Here is a 20,959-nt window from a genome sequence, read left to right on the forward strand (position 1 = left end):
CAAGCCAGGCTTCAGCAATAGGTGAACCGTGAACTTCCAGATGTTCAAGCTGGATTTAGAAAAGGCAGAGGAACCAGAAATCAAATTGCCAACAACCGCTGGATCATCGAAAAAGCAAGAGAGTTCCAGAAAAACATCTGTTTCTGCTTTATTGACTATGCCAAAGCCTTTGACTGTGTGGATCACAATAAACTGTGGAAAATTCTGAAAGAGATGGGAATACCTGACCTGCCTCTTGAGAAACCTTTATGCAGGTCAGGAAGCAACAGTTAGAACTGGACATGGAACAACAGACTGGCTCCAAATAGGAAAAGGAGTACGTCAAGGCTATATATTTTCACCCTGCTTATTTAACTTATATGCAGAGTACATCATGAGAAACGCTGGGCTGGGAGAAGCAGAAGCTGGGCTCAAGATTGCTGGGAGAAATATCAATAACCTCAGATATGCAGATGACACCACCCTTATGGCAGAAAGTGAAGAAGAGCAAAAGATCCTCTTGATGAAAGTGAAAGAGGAAAACAAAAAAGTTGACTTAAAGCTCAACATTCAGAAAACTAAGATCATAGCATCCAGTACCATCACTTCATGGCAAATAGATGGGGAATCAATGGAAACAGTGGCTGACTTCATTTTTTTGGGCTCCCAAATCACTGCAGATGGTGATTGTAGCCATGAAATTAAAAGACGCTTACTCCTTGGAAGGAACGTTATGAGCAACCTAGACAGCATATTAAAAAGCAGAGACCTTACTTTGTCAATAAAAGTCCATCTAGTCAAGGCTATGGTTTTTCCACTAGTCATGTATGCATGTGAGAATTGGACTATAAAGAAAGCTGAGCAGAGAAGAATTGATGCTTTTGAACTGTGGTGTTGGAGAAGACTCTTGAGAATCCCTTGGACTGCAAGGAGATCTAACCAGTCCATCCTAAAGGAGATCAGCCCTGGGTATTCATTGGAAGGACTGATGTTGAAGCTGAAACTCCAATACTTTGGCCACCTGATGCGAAGAGCTGACTCATTGGAAAAGACCCTGATACTGGGAAAGATTGAGGGCAGGAGGAGAAGGGGACGACAGAGGATGAGATGGTTGGATGGCATCACCGACTCAATGGACATGGGTTTCGGTGGACTCTGGGAGTTGGTGATGGACAGGAAGGCCTGGTGTGCAGCAGTTCACAGGGTCGCAAAGAGTCAGACACGACTGAGCGACTGAACTGGACTGAACTGAAACCACCAAAGGCAGATAACCTTGAAGAAGATTCTTTTTTAACAAGAGTGTCCTAAAACTGTTTTGATGACTTTATATGGTGACTGTTATTAGACCGCCTTCCAAAGAGCCTGTTCATGCTGAATGACAAGCACTTTTCTAGCTGTCCTTAAGTAGCATATATACAGTTCAAACTGTAAATTATCAAGGCCTAGGATGCCCTTGTTTTACTTCAAGGAGAAATCCTATGGGATGTGTCGAGCGTTGCTCTGCTCCTGAGCAGTCTTCCTTAATCAAAGGTTCATAGGCATTACACAGAGCATACGTGCAATTATATAAAAATCTCAACTTCACAGGTAGTCAATACACTGTAAGGCATTTTGTAAAGGCTTCGATAATTTCCAATAATATGTCAGGGTACAGATGAAGGGAAATATTTTTGTAGTTCATTCAAAATTAAGTTTCTTACACTATTCATGCATGCACGAAAAATTCAGATTTGTAACTCATGGGAACATTCTGTTATATAATGTGAAAGCAAAGAAATAACTAATTCCCAATATATTTAGTACTAAATCAATCCTGCTCCATAGTACAGGATAATAGGTTTAATTTACAGTCAACTGAAATATTGATAATAACAGGAGCATAATTCAACTATAGTTCTACTTTAAAATCAAGAGCAGAACGTAGGAATTCTTGTGTTACTAGGTTGAAACAAATGCTTTACTTTACTTAAGATGATACTTTTCTATTGCTATACTGTGTAGAAGTAAGATTTTTCTTTTAAAGTGGGAAGCCTGACATTCGAGGTATTGCAGATGTGTCGTTTCTGAATGACCCTTTGCTTTCCATCAGTCTGAGGTGGCAGTTGCTGGCCTAGGGCAAATCCATTACCGTTCAGAATTTACAATTATTATTCAGGAGTCACAGGTTGTTGACTTCTTATCTTTAGCCTGGATATTGCAATACTGGTGCAGGCAGGGTGGACTGGGGTGAAGGGAAGCATTTTTTCAAAGAATGTACAGTAATGCAAATTATAATCACATTTTGAGTGCAGACTCAGTTGCTCAGTCGCATCCAGCTCTTCTGACCTCATGAATCTGTAGCCTCCTCTGTCCATGGAATCTCCAGGCTAGAATCCTGGAGCTGGTTGCCACTTCCAGGTGATCTTCCCGACCCAGGGGTCACACCTGCATCTCCTGCGTCTCCTGCAGTGGCAGTTGGATTCTTTACCACTGTTCCACTTGGGAAGTCCCAAGATCACATTTGCTTTATACCAACTACAATAAATTGTATTTTCTGTTAACATTTAGATCTCATATTCTTCAAGTTATATCATTTTACCTTTGGGAAATTAGTGTATTACCACTAATCATAACTATTTGACAAGCTAGGTTTCAGTTTTTGATATTCTAAGTTTAAGGATACAGATATTCAGGGATGGTACAATGCTGTTTTCATTCTGCTATCTGAAATAGTAACAACGTAATGAAATAAAATTACAATAAGAGTGCAGATGATCAATGCATTCTGTTATCAAAAGAAAGGTTTTTGACTCCGCGCTGACATTTATTTTCCATTTCTCTGGTGCACTGGCTATTTGTTTAATAAAAGGAGACCTTTCCAGTGACAAGGACATTAGCACCATCAATCAAAAGGTTTGCTTAAGTCATGATAATATAAATGAAGTTTTTTTTTTTTTTTTCTTTTAGAATTTCAAGACTCAAAGCTTAGTACTGGCAATGTGGCTAAGAAGCTAGAAGAAATAAAATGATATACAGAGTTTGGAACAATGTGCCCAGAATAACAAAATTTTACAGAACATAACATAATGTTTTGCATTTAGAAATAAATTGCTCAGATATGAACTGGGGAAGATATTGGACTTAATCAATGTAACTTCACAGGGCAAAATGAGAACACATGGATGGAAGTTAAGGAAGCCAATTTTGTGCAATGTCAGAAAGAACTTCTTGGTAAGTCCTCTAAAAGTGAAATGAATTTCCTGTGAAATACCAGTGCTTTTTGCCCCTGCAGGTGTTAAAGCAGATCAACAAACATCTGTCAGTTATATTACACAAGGGATTCCTAGAGTGGGTGGAACACTGGAACCGATTAAGTCCTTTGAACTCTGATTCCCAATCTAACCTTTCGGGTCAGAACCCTTTAGGACATCAGATGGATAAACAATCTACTAAGAAGAAAGACATTTCAACAATGAAATACAGTATAAGAAATAGAAAAGTATGTAAGTAATGATGATGCAAATAAAAAATTAAGGAAGAATTGAGAGAAAAGTGACAAATTCTAGCTAGCAGTACAATGTCAGATTGCTTAGAGGAGTCCTTATATTAAGGATTATAGTGGGTGTCATAATTCAGGTGGGAAGGATAATGTGGTACAGGATTCCTGCCTGAAAGGAGGGCCCAAGCAAAGAATTAGAGGAGTAGATAGAACTCCAATATCTGAGAAGAGAAGAGAAATATTCTGGAGCTTTTAATTAATCAGAATCTTTGTGATAAATCTGTATTTACTTTGGCTGTCAAGACCTGTCTTTCAGTGCCTTAAATAGGTATAAGGTTGTAAAATGCCTGACATACGTCAAAAAGAATGAAATCATGCCGTTTGAAGCAACATGGACCGATCTAGAGGTTATCATATCACGTGGAGTGAGTCAGAAAGAGAAAGACAAATGCCATATGATATCACTAATTTGCAGCATCTAAAATATAACATAAATGAACTTATCTACAAGACAGAAACAGGTTACAGACATAGAGGACAGACTTTTGGTTGCCAAGGGGGGGAGGCGGGTCGGGGAGGGAAGGACTGGGAGTTTGGGTTTAGCAGATGCAAACTATTATATGTTATACATAGGATGGATAAACAATGAGGTCCGACTATGTAGTGCATGGAACTATATTCAATATCGTGTGATAAACCACAAAGGAAAAGAATATGAAAAAGAATGCATATGTGTATAACCGATCACTTTGCTGAATATATATATATATATATATATTTATATGGTTTAAATCAACTTCTCAGTCATATTTATTTCTTATTTATAATCTAAAATAATATTATATAGTGATAAAGATAGATAGGAGCCTCCCAAATTGCTTCCAGAATTTTCTTAGATAGCAACAGAACTGTACAGCATCTGAACACAGACTGCAGGAACCGAGTCACCAGGTGGTATCTCTCTAGGCTTGAAGACTTTGTCTCAGAGAAAGTAGGCTGAGCATGAGATCCACCCAGAATATGATCAAGCCAAACCACTGATTTTGGGCATTTTCCTAAAGTGAAAAGAGAAGCAAAATTTCCAACTCGCTAATTTCGCTACTTGTTAGTCTATCTAAAGTCTTTTGTTTCTGGAAGCTTTTAATATTCTCTTTGTTTCTGTCAGCAGTTTTTCTGTACCATGCCTGGCTGTAAGTTTTTTTATTTCTTTATTTTCTGGTTTTATCCTGTTGGGCTTTGTAGTGCTCCTTGAATCCCTGACAGGGATAGTCACAAGCTATTCTTTGGAAAAGATTGTTTCTGCCCTATTTGCTGACCTCCTGCTGGGACACCAGTCTATACCCCATATACGTTTTACACTTTTCTTCCCTTCAGGATCTTTCATCCTTTTTCTATAATGTCTCTGTCTGGTTATTTTTTCAGAACTACTTTCCAGTTTATTAATCATCTCCTCAGTGTGTCTAAATTATTTTGTAAACTCATGTATTGAGTTCTTAATTTTGGTTATTACATTTTCCCAGTTCTAGAGTTTCTACATGAATCATTTTCAGTAGTTTCCAGTTCTTTGCTAAAATTCTTCAGACCCAATTTCTTAAAAGAAACATAAAATCTGCATCTGATAACTCTAATATTTAGAGCTATTGATCCGTTTCTACTGTCTTCATTTTTCTGGTCATTTGATCCTGTCAACTGGGGTGTGGGATTCACTGCTAGATGAGAGATGAGGCTGGTAAGGGAAGCATGGGAGAATGCATTAGAAAGCAGCAAGACTAGAGATGCAGAGACCAATGGGTAAGGTTTACAGGCATGTAAGAAGACAAGATGGCAATTAGGGATAAGGCTTTTACTAAGGAAATGGCAATCTACTCCAGGACTATTGCCTGGAAAATCCCATGGACAGAGGAGCCTGGAGGGCTACAGTTCATGGGGTCCCAAGAGTTGGACGACTTATCGACTAAACCACCACCACCACCACCAATGGAGACTTTTAAAAACAGGTGTATATATCCAAGAGATTTTTATGGGCTAGAGTCTACATGATGATTCCCATGTTTCTGTTTTTGAAAACTGAAAGAAGAAAAAATGGTGCCATTTACTAAACTAGATAAAACTGAGGGAAGTTCAAATTTAGGAGAAAAAGAGTTGACTTGAGATTAGTGCAGTTGAGATGGCAGGCTGACTTCCTAGCTGTGAGAGGCTTGTGGTCTGTACATTCAGGAGAAAGTTCTGGGCCAAATATACAGCTCTGGATGTCATCTGCACACAGGTGGCAGTGGTGTCACAGGGAGGAGTAGATGAAAGGGACAGGGAGGAGGTGGAGGTCAGGGTGGGGCGCCTCGGGCTGAAGCTATCAGAGCACAGAGCTGCCAGGAAGCAGGTGGGCCCTTGGAAGCCTGGAACAGGCCGAGATGGAGTTGGAAAAGAAGTCTGTGGTAACCAGGGGAGTGCATTGTCACAAAACTAAGGGTAGAGATCATGGCGAGGGGAACATGGTCACCAGAATGAAATGCGACTAAGAAAACATACCGAAAACAAGCAAATCATTGGTGACCCTGGTGAGCGTTTTGGTGGAATGAAGGGAGAAAGCAGGTTGTGGTGGGCTGAGGAGTGGACGGGTGAAGGGGTGGAAAATGAGCAGAGGGAGTTTGTGAAGTCTGGCTCTGAGGAGGAGAAAGATGGGTAGATAGGATGCATGTGAGACTAGGGCATGTTTTCTAAGTTTAGGCCAAAAAGATATGACCATGATAAAATACCAATAGGAAGATATAACCAAAGTGGGAGAGGTTGAGGGATATAAGAGGAAAAAAAAAAAAAAAAGCCTGCGTGCATCCTAAGTCGCTTCAGTCTTGTCCAACTCTTTGCGCCTGGAAGGACTGCCAGGCTCTTCTGTCCATGGGATTCTCCAGGCAAGAATACTGGAGTGGGTTGCCATGTCCTCCTCCAGGGAATCTTCAAAAAAAAAAAAAATAGCCTAATTAATAGCAAATATGGGGGCTTCCCAGGTGGCACTAATGGTAAAAAAACGAAACAAAACAAAAAAACCACCCACCTGCCAATGCAGGAGACCCAGGTTCAATCCCTGGTTTGGGAAGATCCCCTGGAGGAGGGCATGACAACCCACTCCAGTATTCTTGCCTGGAGAATCCTATGGACAGAGGAGCCTGGTGGGCTACAGTCCATAGGGTTTCAAAGAATTGGATAGGACTGCAGAGACTTGGTACACAGCACGCACGATAGCAAACATCTGAAGACTGGAGGATTCAGGATCTAGAGCTCAAGGGGCAAGGTCTGCCTGAGATGCTTAGAAGCTAGGTAGAGAGATCCTTTCCCGTTTTTTCCTATCAGAAGGGAAAAGTCAGGAGATCGTTTTGGTGGCAAGACAGGGAGAGGGTTCTTTACAGATGGTTTCTCTTTTTAGTGCCAATCAGGGGGGCTTGGATATCTGCTGTAGGGAAAAAGCAAAAACTTTCAAGCAATATGGTAGAACAGCCACATAGCATTAATGATCCGGCTGAAGTCAGACACCATGAAGTCGTTCAGTGGCTGCGTTCTACAGGGTGATATGAGTTTGCCCATAAGTTCCCAGCAGTTTGGAGCAGTTGCAGAGGAAGTCGACTGTTAGATGTATCCTGAAAAAGGATTTGGGGCTGGTGGGTCCCTCTGCAGACAACAGGACAAGGCTAAGGAGAACGTTGGCAAGTGTGACGGACAGTGGAGAAGCAAGTGAAGATGAAAGGGAAGAAGTAGGTAGAAGAAACGGAGAAGTGTGCAATGGAGGTCCCAGGACAATTTGATGAAAGAGTCTGGGACTCCAGATTTCCTATTTTGGGTGACTGGATTTGATGATTATTAATTTATATATAAGAAGACCGGTTTTCTTGAGACAGTCTTGGTTTATACCTGTTTTGCTGAAGTAATTGCTAAGTTTCACCCCGTTTCACTTTCAAAAGTGTCCTTGTTTGTATAATAAATTAAATGTCTTGGTATTTATATAGAGATTATATGGAACAGGCGTGGAAGAAGGGAGATAATTAGTTTAATTTTGGACATATTGAGTTCAAGGAATTTATAGGAATTCAGGTTTAAAGATCAAGTAGATCAAACATTTGGGCAGATACAACCTATACTCACCCATAATACATAAATCAGTATAGTACTAATTGACTTATAATTTAGTGATTATCTCAAATGGTATACTAATCTGCAGATAATACATTAAATTCCTAGAAAACATTTGCTTGAGGGCTTTTTCTTGGTATTAAAGTATGTGGTATTTGTGTGTGAAATGAAAAATATTAATCACGTGAGAAACAATTTTAACACTGACCAATTTGTCAATCTGGTATAAGGTATTAATGGACCGAGTTCAATTGGGTCATACCTCAAAGCGCCACAAGGTGGCAGCACAACTACACTATGATACATAATTAACACGGGGAAAGATTCCTACCAGATATTCTGCAGGTAGAACATTTAAGAGTTTATAGCCATTGGACATGATAAGTGCGTGCATGCTAAGCCGCTTCAGTCGTGTCCGACTCTGTGCGACAGTATGGACTGTAACCCGCCAGGCTCCTCTGTCCAAGGGATTCTCCAGGCAAGAATCCTGGAGAGGGTTTCCATGGCGGCCTCCAGGGGATCTTCTCTACCCAGGAATTAAACCTGGGTCTCTCATGTCTCCTGCCTTGGCAGGTGAGCTCTTTACCACTAGTGCCACTACATTATATAAATGTTTCTAAATGTATGCCTTTTAATTTAAAAGGAATTATTTGTTTTATCATTATTGCCAATTGGAAGATGTGAAAATTAAAAAGTTTTATTTTTAAATATGTACATTATTTTTAAATATTTTAAACAGATTAAGACACATGATGTCCCTATTCCCTGGTGGCTCAGTGCTTAAAAAGTCCATCTGTAATGCAGGAGACATGGGTTCGATCCCTGAGTGGCAAAGATCCCCTGGAGAAGGAAATGGTAACCCACTCCAGTATTCTTGCCTGGGAAATCCCATGAACAAGCCTGGTGGGCTACAAAAGTCCATGGGGTCATGAAAGAGTTGGATGCAACCTAGTGACTTAACAACAAAAGACATGATCACTGATGTACATTTATGGGCATTCTTAAGATAGCTGTTCATATGGCTTCCCTGATGGCTCAGATGGTAAAGAATCCACCTGCAAGGTAGGAGACCTGGGTTTGATCCCTGGGTCTTGGAAGATCCCCTGGAAGAGGACGTGGTAACCCACTCCAGTATTCTTGCCTGGAGAATCCCCATGGACAGAGGAGTCTGGCAGGTTACAGTCCACAGGGCCACAAAGAGTTGGACATGACTGAGTGACTAAGCACACACGGTATATCATACACTAGCTATAAATGTCTTATAAATTTGCATTTTGATTGGTATATTGTAGTTAGATAATTTTATTTATAGTATCTTTTTAATACATTTATCTCACTAGTGAACATACACTTAGCAACTTCATTCATTGGCCTTTGGGAGGAAAGCATTCAGAAATCTCATGAAGAAACTCTTGTTTGCCATATTCTAGCTATAGCAACACAAATGGAGGTAGGTATGGTTATCTGATTTAGCCAATGGATAGTACAGGATACCCGGTTAAATTTGAACTTCAGCTAAACAGCAAGTAATCTCTTTAATATAAGTATGGTACCATACAATATTTGGGACATACGTATACTAAAAATTAGTCAATTCCTCATTATATTTTACGTGGTACCCCAAGTAGGGAGCAATAAGAGGGAGAAGAATTGGGGGGTGGGGGGAAAGCAAGCTGTGGAGAAATCCAGGATTCTGGGCTCCAAATCTGACCTACTATTCAGATGTCTTCAGGACCAAGGAAAAGAATCATAAATGGACTTGAACTAGGCTGCATTCTGTGGTGAACTCATTTATATGTTAAGCTAAACAACATGGGCTAGGGTTAATCAAGCACTCTGGTGAATTACCATCTACACCACACATTGATTACTGATTTTCAAACAACAAAACACGACAACATATATTTAAAGCTAGCTCAGTTTTGGACAAAATTGAATAAATAACTGCAATTCAGACATTTTGGGGTCTTACCCACATTCAGGGTTATCATTATGAAAATCTGTCATTAGAGCATGAAGGCTCGGAAAGGCCATTTTAATTTTGTTTAATCAACAAGCATGCCTGGCACCTTCTGTGTGCAGAGGACTGACTGAGACTGTGAGTATAAGGATTAATAAGACACTGATGTAATTCATCTTGGTAGCCATTTATCGTTGATAAAATAAAAGTTAAAATCGTGTACAAATCATGGCAAAGTCATTCTTACCATTCCGCACCCCCCCCGGGGTTTGGTCCTTGATCAACTGTTTCTCCCTTTGTTCCTCCCTAGAATGATCTCCTTTCTCTTCTGTGTGATCTTCAACTATCATTTTAATACTCAAGACTTCCAAATATCTATTCCAGCCATGACTTCTCTGCTCTGCCTAAGTATGTACATTTAACTGATATGAGTTCCTGGCTGTCCCATGAGCACTTCCTAAATTAGACTTACAGTTTACTTCCAGAAAATTTTATTCTTCGTTTATTCCCAATCTTAGTTAATTGCAGTTCTCTTCCTGTTCTCCTCTGCCCTTCAGACATTCACACAATCTCAACTTCTGTCCCCCATCCAATCAGAGTATCCTTACTAGATCGTGTGTCTACTGTTCCATGTCCTTTCTAAACTCATTTCCTTCCTCCAGCCTCAATTGCCTTAACTTTAGAAATTTATTAAAATTATCAATTAATTTTATTTACATTATTTTATACCAATAATTATATTTTTAAATCTGAGAAGAGTTTACGATTTTAATGGCATTAAAAGGTAAGAATAAGACTGATAAGGAAACACAGGCAGAGTCAGAGAATGGCCTGGGGTTGGGAGGTGTTCAGATGTCTGAAATACAGACACTTGGAAGAGAAGGCAGGGAAACCCCTCAAGCTTCCCATTCAGCACAGTGCTAGGCACTGATGGAAACAACTGGAAGCATTTATAAGGCGCCCACTGAACGTTCTGCAGAAGATTCTTGAGAGTCCCTGAGCTGTAAGGAGATCAAACCAGACAATCCTAAAGGAAATCGACCCTGAATATTCATTCAATGGAAGGACTGATGCTGAAGCTGAAGCTCCAATACTTTGGCCACCTGATGCGAAGAACTGACTCACTGGAAAAGACCCTGATGCTGGAAAGATTGAGGGCAACAGGAGGAGGAGGCGACAGAGGATGAGATGGTTGGATGGCATCACTGACTCAATGGACATGAGTTTGAGCAAACTCCGAGCCTGGCATGCTGCAGGCCATTGGCATGCTGCAGTCCATGGGGTTGCAAAGAGTCAGACACAACTCAGTGACTGAACAACAGCAGCAGAACAACATCAACACTGAACCTTAGGCATTCATATCCTCCAGTGAGATGAATAATGCAGGTCAAAGGTCACATTCCTCTAGACTGCAGGGAAGAAGGGGAAGGAAACAAAGTCTTTCAATCTGGGTCATTAGTCCTAGCAATTTAAAAAGTGATGAACACATCTTTATAAGACCAGCCCAGTATCTTACAGGAGCATCAGTGGTGGCGTAATCAAAGGAGTATAATTAAGAAAAACGTAAATAAATCTGAAACAACTAATAACATGACTACCCTTATGCCCTATATCAACTATAAAATGGGAAATATTTAAACAAATGATTCTGATCGGTGTTACTTTTAAAAAGCCAAGGCAAATTTTCAGTTTTATTTCCAAGTAGTTTTCCAGAATCTATAATCAGCATTGATGTTGAAATTTCTCAAAATCCATTGGAAAGTATCTCAGCATACATTTTAGAAAGATGCTGGCTTTGATCCATTTTGTCAACGTGATGGCTGATACCTGTCCTTGTCTTATAGCCTATCCCTGTCTTCCTCCTTCAGTAACTTGACTCAGAGGAGTTCTGGACCACATATGTGGATTCTCACTGCTCCGTCGCTGTATTTGGGGTGACATAAGGGCTCAAACAACAGAACGTGAGAAGCTATAAGTGGTTTACGTGTCCAGAGGCAGCCACCCAAGCTTGGTAGTTAAGGGCTAAGAGGACTCAAGCAAAGAGAACAGGAAGGTTCAAAAGGAGGGGTCGTGATGCCCCTTGCAACGGGGGAGGGGAGTTTGTGTCCGGGCAAAGCACTGAGGGGAGGGTGGAAGGACAGGTTGATCAGGCCAGGGGTTAACTGGACCCAAGATCCTGTGTGTTTCTAGAAACAGGCCTTGAGGGAATCTCTCTGGCCTCACATATGGAATGGGGATAACAGAGATTGAAGACCATGGAGGCCTGAATCAGCTTAATTACACACTGTGGTGTAAGGATGGGAAGGCCCCCAGATGCTTGAAATTCTTTCCACAGAAAACAAAACATTTACTTTACAGAGATAAAAGGCTTGAAATGTAAATGCATGAGTGAAACTCATTCACACTTGGGTGTAATCAGTCAGTCAAGAAATCAATAAACAGAGAAGTATCAGATTCCCTGGGGGTGGGGGGCAGAGAGCAAGGGGCTAAGTTTAGGAGGTAGAGGCTGGGTGGAAAGTTAGGATAAGTGCCAAGGAAAGAGACCTAGGAGACTAGGAAGCCCAACTTCAGCTACTTGGCACATTTTACTTGTGATTCATGAGGTGTGTCCGTCTGTCTTCTCCACCGGATTATGAACTCCTTGAGCCAATGACTGTAGCACCTAGCATTGAGCCTGGTGCAAATGGTAAGCATTAAATCATTCTGTGCTCATGCTGAATTTTAGTTCCAAACTGGTGGACAGCAACAGTGTGCAAATGAACCTTTGCTTTTCCGGCCCAACCAAAGAGACAGATTATTGGGACCCTTACTCTCCTGGGGTTCTGGAGTGTCAGAGCTGCCTTCTCAGGCCCATCTGTGCCCACACAACCAAGAAACAAGGCTCTTACTTAGCTAGGAGATGGCAAACAAGGGAAAATGATTTTAAAGATGCCTGCTCAAAATTCTCCTAATACGAAAACTATGAGGTGAGGACATTTTGATTGCGTCTGTTGCTCAAAGTATACATCAGGATCTCGCAGTGCTTTCCATTCATTATCCTCAGTGTGGAATTTTGGATTTTTTTTAGTATCAATTTTCTGGTATCGATAGAGTAAAGAGGCTAGCATGTGGCGCTAGCACGGTGCCTGGCAAATAGCAAGTGTTCAATAAGTTTTTGTTGAACGAACAAATGAATGCAGGAATGATCGATTGGGGGTGATCCCCAAATTCCAAACAGTGGAGTCAAAAATGAGGAAAATTCACATCAAGTAGGTAGAGACTAAGCTGAAACATTATGCATAAAACTTTGTGAAAAATCCAGATTTACCATACAAATACTTGAATGTTATTAGCTTAATTGGATTTTATTTGATACAGTAAATGGAATTGGAATATAGTGACTGGAGTATAGGAACAAATGAAGTCAATTTTGTTCTCTTTGGGTTAAGCTAGGTTGAACAAAATGGGAAATTTCTGTTGCCCTTGCCCTTGCAAGACTGGGACATAGTAATTTTTCTAAGTTTTCTGGAAAATTCTGAGTTTGATTTGTTTGTTTTTGTTTTGCTTTACTTTACAAATAGCCTCCTGGCCCTCTAGCAATACCCCCATCTCAGATACCACTCCCCTATCTAACTATAAAACAATTAATAGAAGCTCAAAATACTTGAGCAACATTTGCTATTTTAAACAAATCCTGGTTTTAGTCTGAACATAGTTAAGAACTTTTCAGGCCCAGCAAGCCCCGCTTCAGGTCTCCATTACTGGAAAAAGCCATTATGTGGAACCACTGCAATACAGCCAAGAACCTAGTAATATTAGCACATTTCAGAAAGCTTGGCTGATTCTCTCTTGTAGTTTCTTCTTATCTAGTATCAGGTCACCTGAAATCATTAAAACTTCTTGTAACAGTTTTCCAATCCATGACTAAATTTCCACTTTGAGGACCTCTGACTTTTTAGGCAATCTCTCACTAGAATGAGTCTACGATTCATGCTAAATCACAAGGATGATCAGATGAAATTGTTAACAGAATGCTGTGTTTCTGGTGGATAATAACTCATTGGACATAAAAATTAAGATAATATGCTTTATTTTACATGATTGTTGATGTTGATTCCAGCCATTACCTCCAATCAAGTCAGGCTATAATTTTGTGGCATTAATGAAGACAGACTTAATGAGCAGCTCTCCTTTCACAGCGTAGGTCTCGTTGCTGTACACAAAACCAAAGTTCCCTAAACAGGAAACTTCCATTCCACACCAGCAGGCCTAACTCGATCTGTGGATTACACCTCCAGAGCTCAGCAAGCAACAAATTAATCATGGTTTCCCCCAACCGAGGCATTTTTTCCCTTCCAATCTGAATTTCAGAACTTGGCTTGATTAATGCTGATGTGCTGAACACTGTTGCCATTAAGTCATATATCTTGCAAACAGCCATTTGGAGTAATAATTCATATATCTCCTGGAGCAAAGTTTTTCAAAAGTCTCAGTGCAATATTCTGATGGATCAATCTCCTATGATTCCTGATGCTTCTTTCCAACAGTGGCTTTCATTCTAATTGTTCTTAAGATTTTAATCTATCATGTCAACTTAATAGAAACAATGTTCCTGCTTCAAAACTACATATGAATAACAGGTATAAAGTTGTTCTACATGCTGATTATTAGTCCCTGAGAGCAATATTTTGTAAAACTTACCTCACTACCCAAAAGCAATTTTTACTCTTATCCTTAAATGAAAAAAAAAAATCTAAAGAATATGTGCTAGTATCTGTGTGCTAACCTTTTAAGCTAATTATTATTTATCCACTTAAAATTAGTAACAGTAAATTTTCCATGTAGGAAAGTCATTCAAGATTCAAACTCTCCCCACTCTTTTTTTAAGCGAGGTCATGACATCTCTGCAGAAGACAAATCCTGTATTAGCGATGAGTTGTTGTTCAGTTGTTAAGTCAGGTCTGACTCTTTTGTGATTAGAAGTGAGTTACTGTTATCCTCAAGGAGGCAGAAAGTTGATGATATTACCCAGTAAAGAGTAAACTAATTTTTAATGCAACCACCAGGAGTTTAATCAACTGTTAAGTGATGCCTTAATTTTTAAATTATGCAAAAGTCACTTGCTGTATTTTTTACTCTGAGCACCTACCCCAACGTATGGTCTGCAGTTGGTGTTCAATGTCAACTGAATGGAACTCAGAATTTTTTACCAAGAGGCTGGTGAGAAAGCGTTCTTCAATTTGTCCACTAGGTGGCAGACAGGGACTACGCTTCCCACATGGAACCATCACAGACCCTCCCATTCATAGTGTAAATAAAGAGCTGCATTATTAATTTATACCATAGCATCCACTCTACACTTAATATTTGTTTAACCAGCTGTTTCCTGTAATCCTCCTTAAACACTATTGATTACAATCCTAAGAACATTTAAGTTTCCATCCCTTTCCATTTTACCCCAACAACATATTGTTACTTTTACTTAACAGACTAAATACATTTAAATATCATAGGCTAAGTACTATGGCTACTGATAATGAATACAGGAGGTTGGAAAATTAACTAGAGGCAACAGAAGATGACAATGCAAAAGTGTTTTCAAATTTTCTCTGCATTTCGCTGGAATTTTAACTGGCTGTGAATACCATTATTTTTAAACTGTAATCTGGAAAATAAGACATGCATGGTTCAGAAGGAAACGAAAAGAAAACCAGTATTAGGGTGTTCCAAAAAAGGGAGTTATTTCCTGAATATGCCTCTTGTTCATCTTTACAAAGACCAAGGGCTGTGCTACCTTAAGAGTCAAAGACTTCTTCAACTACTCAGAAAATACCAACATTCCACACCCAAGATGCTAAAAGGCAGGACTGTTTAGTAGACCATCTATTCATAAAGCATCTTCGTTCGCCGAATGTATTTATCCTGGATGTGTTACCGGCTCCCAAAGGAAGGAAAAGGCAGTGAAACCACTAGGGATATAATGAATTGATTCTTCTCTGTGAAAGTATCTTCAGTTCTTCTAAATTACAGTGTCAGTCATTCCTCTGAGATTCAGGGCCTAGCAGACAATAAATGGCTCACTTTATAAGAACACCATGTTCTCTTCTTGCTTGTTTCTGATAGAAAGCCCAGGCCCACTGAACACTCCCCTTTGGAATACTGGCCTCTGGGTACTTTCTCTTTGGAGACCAGTGGTCTGGAGCTTGTTGGTTTTCTCTTGCTCATTAAGTTATGTTTAAACAGAATTAGTTCTTATCTAGTTTTCCCATTTTTAATCTGTTTCCAATTTTGTGAAGAGATTACCAAAATATATAGCTATTCTCTTCACTTAAAAATGAAATTATCAAGAACAGATAGCCCCAAGTGACTGAAGACTAAGGTTTAAATAAATGCCCAACCACCTTTGGCAAAGTTTCTATTTTATTGAATGAAAGAAAAACTTCTTTATTCATAAAAGTAATGGAAGTGAACTTAAGACACATCAAACTAAAAGTTATCCAAAGAGAATGACTATGATGTATGTTTGGTAAAACAATATTCCCATTTTATGATTCCATTAAAATATTGAAGTCGCTGAAGTGTGTGTAAAATGATTGCAAATTTAGTACACTGAAATAATCAAATAGAAATGGTTACCAGAAACTACGTTTGTAATGAATAAATATTACATTTCATGTAGAAATTAATTCTCAGGCTTTATTTCTTAAGAACCGTTAGCTTCCAAGAAGCCAGCCAGTATGTTTGATTTTATGACATCACACTGGAACGTGTACAGGAACACTTTCCATACTAAAAACTCCCGAAGTACTGGCCACTTTGTGTATTTTTCCAGGGGTAAATGAAAATAAAATAACTTATTTTCAAAATAATAAACCATCTTATTTGGAACACAACAGTCATAGTCAATGGAAGAAAACAACTTCATTTCAACCCCAGAGAGTTCAGATTTACTTAGGGTGGTAAACAGTCTCACACAAATCATTCATTTAAGCAACTTTTAAAAGTAACCTTACCAACCACGACTTAAAAGGAATTTTTTTCAGTGTATTAAAATTGTCCACCAAAATCATTCTATATACAAAAAGCATCATAGTTCTGTGATCTTAATTTCACAATTAAGTTGAGAAGCCTGGACCAAAATCAGTAACATCTCAAAGACTGTCACTCTAACAGATATTACCTATGTGATTACAATAACTTTCTTTTTCACATAAACTTACATAGTCTCTAAAAGAAAACTCATAAATCTGGAATGGACATTGCCATTCCTCAGCATTTCCTTCAGCCTATACTATCCTTTTTTTTCAGGTGTTATAAAAATGCTTGTTGAAATACACATGGAAAACTGCCACTTGGAAACCATGCATCCACCAGATTATAGTAGCATCAGCGAAATCTGGGATACTGGACTTCCTCCTTGCCCCAGTCTAGACTGAGCTTGTTTACTGCTGAACAGTATTTTATCTAACAATATGAATCTTTAAAAAAAAAAAAAAAAAAAGTTGAGATGTCATGTCAAACTCAAAAGAAAATTAAGAAAAGTTATTTTAATGTATACATAAATTATGATATGTATTGCTATCTGAAATCTTAAAGGAATCAAGGCTTAACCCAAAGAGTAAAAAAAAAAAAAAAAAAAAAGGGATTTTTACCTTTTCCTAAAATCCAGGAGTTCAGATGCTCTCAAGTCCTGCTGAAGTTGGAGCCTGGAGATCAAGTGAAGCCAGCGCTCTTTCCCCTCACCTTAAGTTTGTCTCTGGGCAAGTGTGTGTGCGTGTGTGAGTGTGTGTGTGTGTGCGTGTGCCGCGCAGAATGTCTCTTTGTGGCGCTGGATGGCAGAGGTCCTGCTCCTGGGAAGAAGGAGGCACTTTCTCACCAAGAGCAGAAGAAAAGCAAAGCAGCGTCACCAGGAAAGTTCTCCTCCCAGATCCCCTAATTACAGCCTAACGTGCGCTTCATGCAAACTTCAGGGAGGAAGGGAGGGGCAGCTCTGTGCCCAGACCTTCTGGAACAGCAGCCTCTTAGATGACTTTCCCTCTGCTCAGATCCCGGAGTTACCCGCTCAGGGGTTCAGGCAAAGCGGGAGCTACAACCACAAGCCCCCGCCACTGCACACCTCCTGGGTCTTCCAGAGGGGATGGGGCAAGGGGCTGTGGAATGATCGTGGGGCAGCGGGGTGAGGCAGACAAGCCAGGACAGTGAATTTTGACTTTGCTTCTTAGCCTCTGCTTAAAATGAAGATCCAAAAGTAGGAGAGGTCCTCGCTTTCCCGTCTCCCTCTCCCCAAGGTATATCCAGGGTAATCAGGTAGACAGGTAATTATGACAACAGCGGATAAACCTTCCAAAATGTAAGGTGCCCTTTCACCCACACTGCCAGAAGTATGCTTTCTTGTTTACTGGACGCAGTATTTATACTGAATTTAATTCTCCTTTAACAAACAACTGCTATTGTATCCTTGGGTGACAAAGCTCAAAGAACCTGGGTTTATTTATAGAGTGAAGAATGCGAAGGGCAGACAGGATGGGTGGAGGTGGCTTATGGATCCATACCCAGGATTAGAACCAGATGGGTACAGAGCGCGCGCGCGCATACATGGAGACAGGCGCGCGCGCAAGCACCCCTAAAATAACCACTGGGGAAGATGCTAGGACACGCGGGAAAACGCCTCCTGAACAAACAGGCATTTATTTATAACTTCTGGGACAGTATATAGGTCCATTGATTCCCGCCTTGAGTAACCAAGGGTTTTGGAGAGGAAACGGCTTCATATTTCAATAACAGAGCCACCTTTGATGGAGCCTAGGAGCGGGGAAAAAAAGAAACACACCGCAGGAAGCAAACGGCTGTTGCAGCCGCCGGGAGGAGGGAGCGGGGCTGGCCCGGGGATGAGGACAAGCAAACAAGCCCGAGAGGCCCCTAGCCAGGGAGGAGGCGAGACGCAGGCCATTTCGCTTTAGAGCTTGGGGTGCCAGGGCACCAGGGGCGCTGGGCGCTCGGAGGCGTCCCGGGGATCGCGGCTGCGCTCCCCTCTCTCGCCCGCGGGCTTAGGAGGCGCAGGCTGAGCTGCGGGCTCTTCACGACCGCTGCCGCTCAACGGGTGCAAAGGAAGGGCAGAGCGTCTGCAGAGCCCGAGGACTGATGGAGCAGAGGGATTGGTGCGGCGGGGGAATTGTGGGGAGATAAGCCAGTGGGATGGGGGCATCGATGGGACAGGGCTCAGGTGAGCCACGGGGCCCAGTGGCAGGCACGCCAGTGGAGTTGGCGACTCCTGGGACAGTGCAACTGGTGCGGCGGGGGGACAGGGCGCGAGGCGGGCGTCGCGCGCTGTCCGAGCCCCTCACTAGGCGGCGAGCGGCGCTATTGTCTTGGAGATAAACTCTAAGCCGGGTTGGCTGCTTCCTCTTACCAGAGAGGCGGGAAAGAGGTCTTAAAAAGAAGATAATAAGGCTTCGTTCCAGCTTTTCCCCCTCGCTGTATTTCACCGGTTCCTGCCCCCAGATTCACCCTTGCCATTCGGGTCTTCGGGTAAATTAATGTGTGCCTCTTGGAAAGATTTTATTCCGCAGCCAAACGAAACACCCACAAAGTCTCATAAAGGAAGACTAGTTATATTCGCCGCGAAATAATTAAAAACGAATCCTCCAACAGACAACTCAACACCTTTCTTGTCATTTCAAAACCTGGGCGTGGGCGCCCCCTTTTCAGTTTTTCTGTTTGCCCTCACCGGGAACAGGCCACTCAGGACTTGGCAATTTTATATCATTGATTTCGTGGCTATTCGAGACAGCTGTTCTGCTGTAGGTCCCACATTAACTGCCAGTAAAAATAAGATACATCTCTGCCTTTCAACTATGAAAAGAGTTTTTATGCTGTTTCTTGTAAATGTTCAGGATGGTATGCACTTTGAGGACCATAAAGGATTTGGAGTTAAAAGCAAATGTACGGCTATGAAATCATATAAATATGTTTGAATACTGATCTTGTTCCCTCAGTTTAACACTTAATTTCTGGGAGTTGCCTGGGCAGTAAGTCAGATCAGCTGGTTCAGCTCGGGCACTTGTTCTTTATTTTGCAGTCTTCTCCAGCCATATACAGGTATTCCAGCACAGCATTAAGAGCACATAATGCATTCTCTTCAGAAATTGCTTATTAGCTACAAAAAACCACCTGCTATGCAATTTAGTCACTCCACAGTGAGTTAGAATTTTGTCTTTTTTCAGTTTCAGGTAAAACCCTACCATCTGAGCTAGGCTTTCAGAGTTATCTCATCAATCCTTCCCCATCCCTAGCTCCTACCTTCTCAGATAGGCTAGTTACTAGTGCGGTCACTAAGATGGCTATTCTCCTGCTTTCTGTACATCCCCTGCTGGACCGGACTCTTCTTTACTTAAACCCTACTCACTTGAGAGATCCTCCTACAAATGTGCCTCTAGCTCCAGCAAGGAATTGTTCTAATCTTTAGATCAAAATATCTCCACCAGCAGAGCTTATTAAAGGGGTAGTGAGGGGCATGTGCCTCTGCTGGTTTCCCTGGTAACTAATGAGCCAACCTGATTTCAATTCCTCCTATAAAACTAGTGACCTCCCCTTCCCTCCCCCCGCTCTTGGAGTGAAGACCATCGCCATGTGCTGCCTGCTGCCATCCATGGTGTTGCTCCAGGACCTTCCTTCTAACATGTAAGATTCTCTCTCCCCAGCCATTAAACTGCTGATATCTCTGGCGCTGACCCCAGGCTCTTGTTTAGGTCAAGGCTTGGCATGGACAAGACTTGTAGGCCTGTGGGGCGCAACCCCAAACTAGCTCCTGTTAAAAGATTCCCAGTACAGTGTTTTTAATCTCAAGTACTTAAACCTGTTAAGATGTTGTTTAGTCGCTAGGACGTGTCTGACTCTTTGCGACCCCATGGACTGTAGCCCACCAGGTTCCTCTGTCCATGGGATTCTCCAGGTAAGAATACTGGAGTTGGTTGCCATTTCTTCCTCTAGGGGATCTTCCCAACTCACGGATTGAACCTGCATCTCCTGCATTGCAGGCGGATTCTTTACCACTAAGCCACCAAGAAGCCTAGAAAAATATTAGAAGATCCGAATGTCTTTTCAAGGAAACTCATACCAAAGTCTACTGTGTGTGAAGATTCTTTCTAATTATTAACATCAATAATTCCTGTGGAAATGTTACCAAATCCTAATTTGTGTGCCCCATGAATGGTAAGGCCAAAAAACACTGGGGTTTGGAGCAGAGAAGGTTTTATTGCAGGGCCAAGCCAGAAGAATAGGTGGCTCATGTTCAAAACCCCCAAAGTCCCTGATGGTTTTCAGGGAGAAGTTTTTATAGGCAAAAGTTGGGGTGAGGGCTGCAAGGTGTGTGACTTTTTGCTGATGGTTGGTGGTGAGGTGACAGGGCTTTGCTTTCTGGAATCTGGTGGTCTCCCTAAAGTTCC

The 20,959-nt window shown here is 41.2% G+C and overlaps 1 protein-coding gene across 1 annotated transcript in view; it reads right to left on the reverse strand.

Annotated features, from left to right (window-relative positions):
- HAPLN1 (hyaluronan and proteoglycan link protein 1) overlaps nt 1–17,249 on the reverse strand; it is an 80,812-nt gene extending 63,563 nt beyond the window's left edge. Inside the window, 1 exon segment of the mRNA NM_174288.1 lies at nt 17,168–17,249. The gene's annotated coding sequence lies outside the window, so the exon portion shown is untranslated.
- Between the last annotated feature and the right edge of the window lie 3,710 nt (nt 17,250–20,959).

The sequence above is a fragment of the Bos taurus genome, chromosome 7, assembly GCF_002263795.3.
Source record: "Bos taurus isolate L1 Dominette 01449 registration number 42190680 breed Hereford chromosome 7, ARS-UCD2.0, whole genome shotgun sequence".
NCBI lineage: Eukaryota > Metazoa > Chordata > Mammalia > Artiodactyla > Bovidae > Bos > Bos taurus.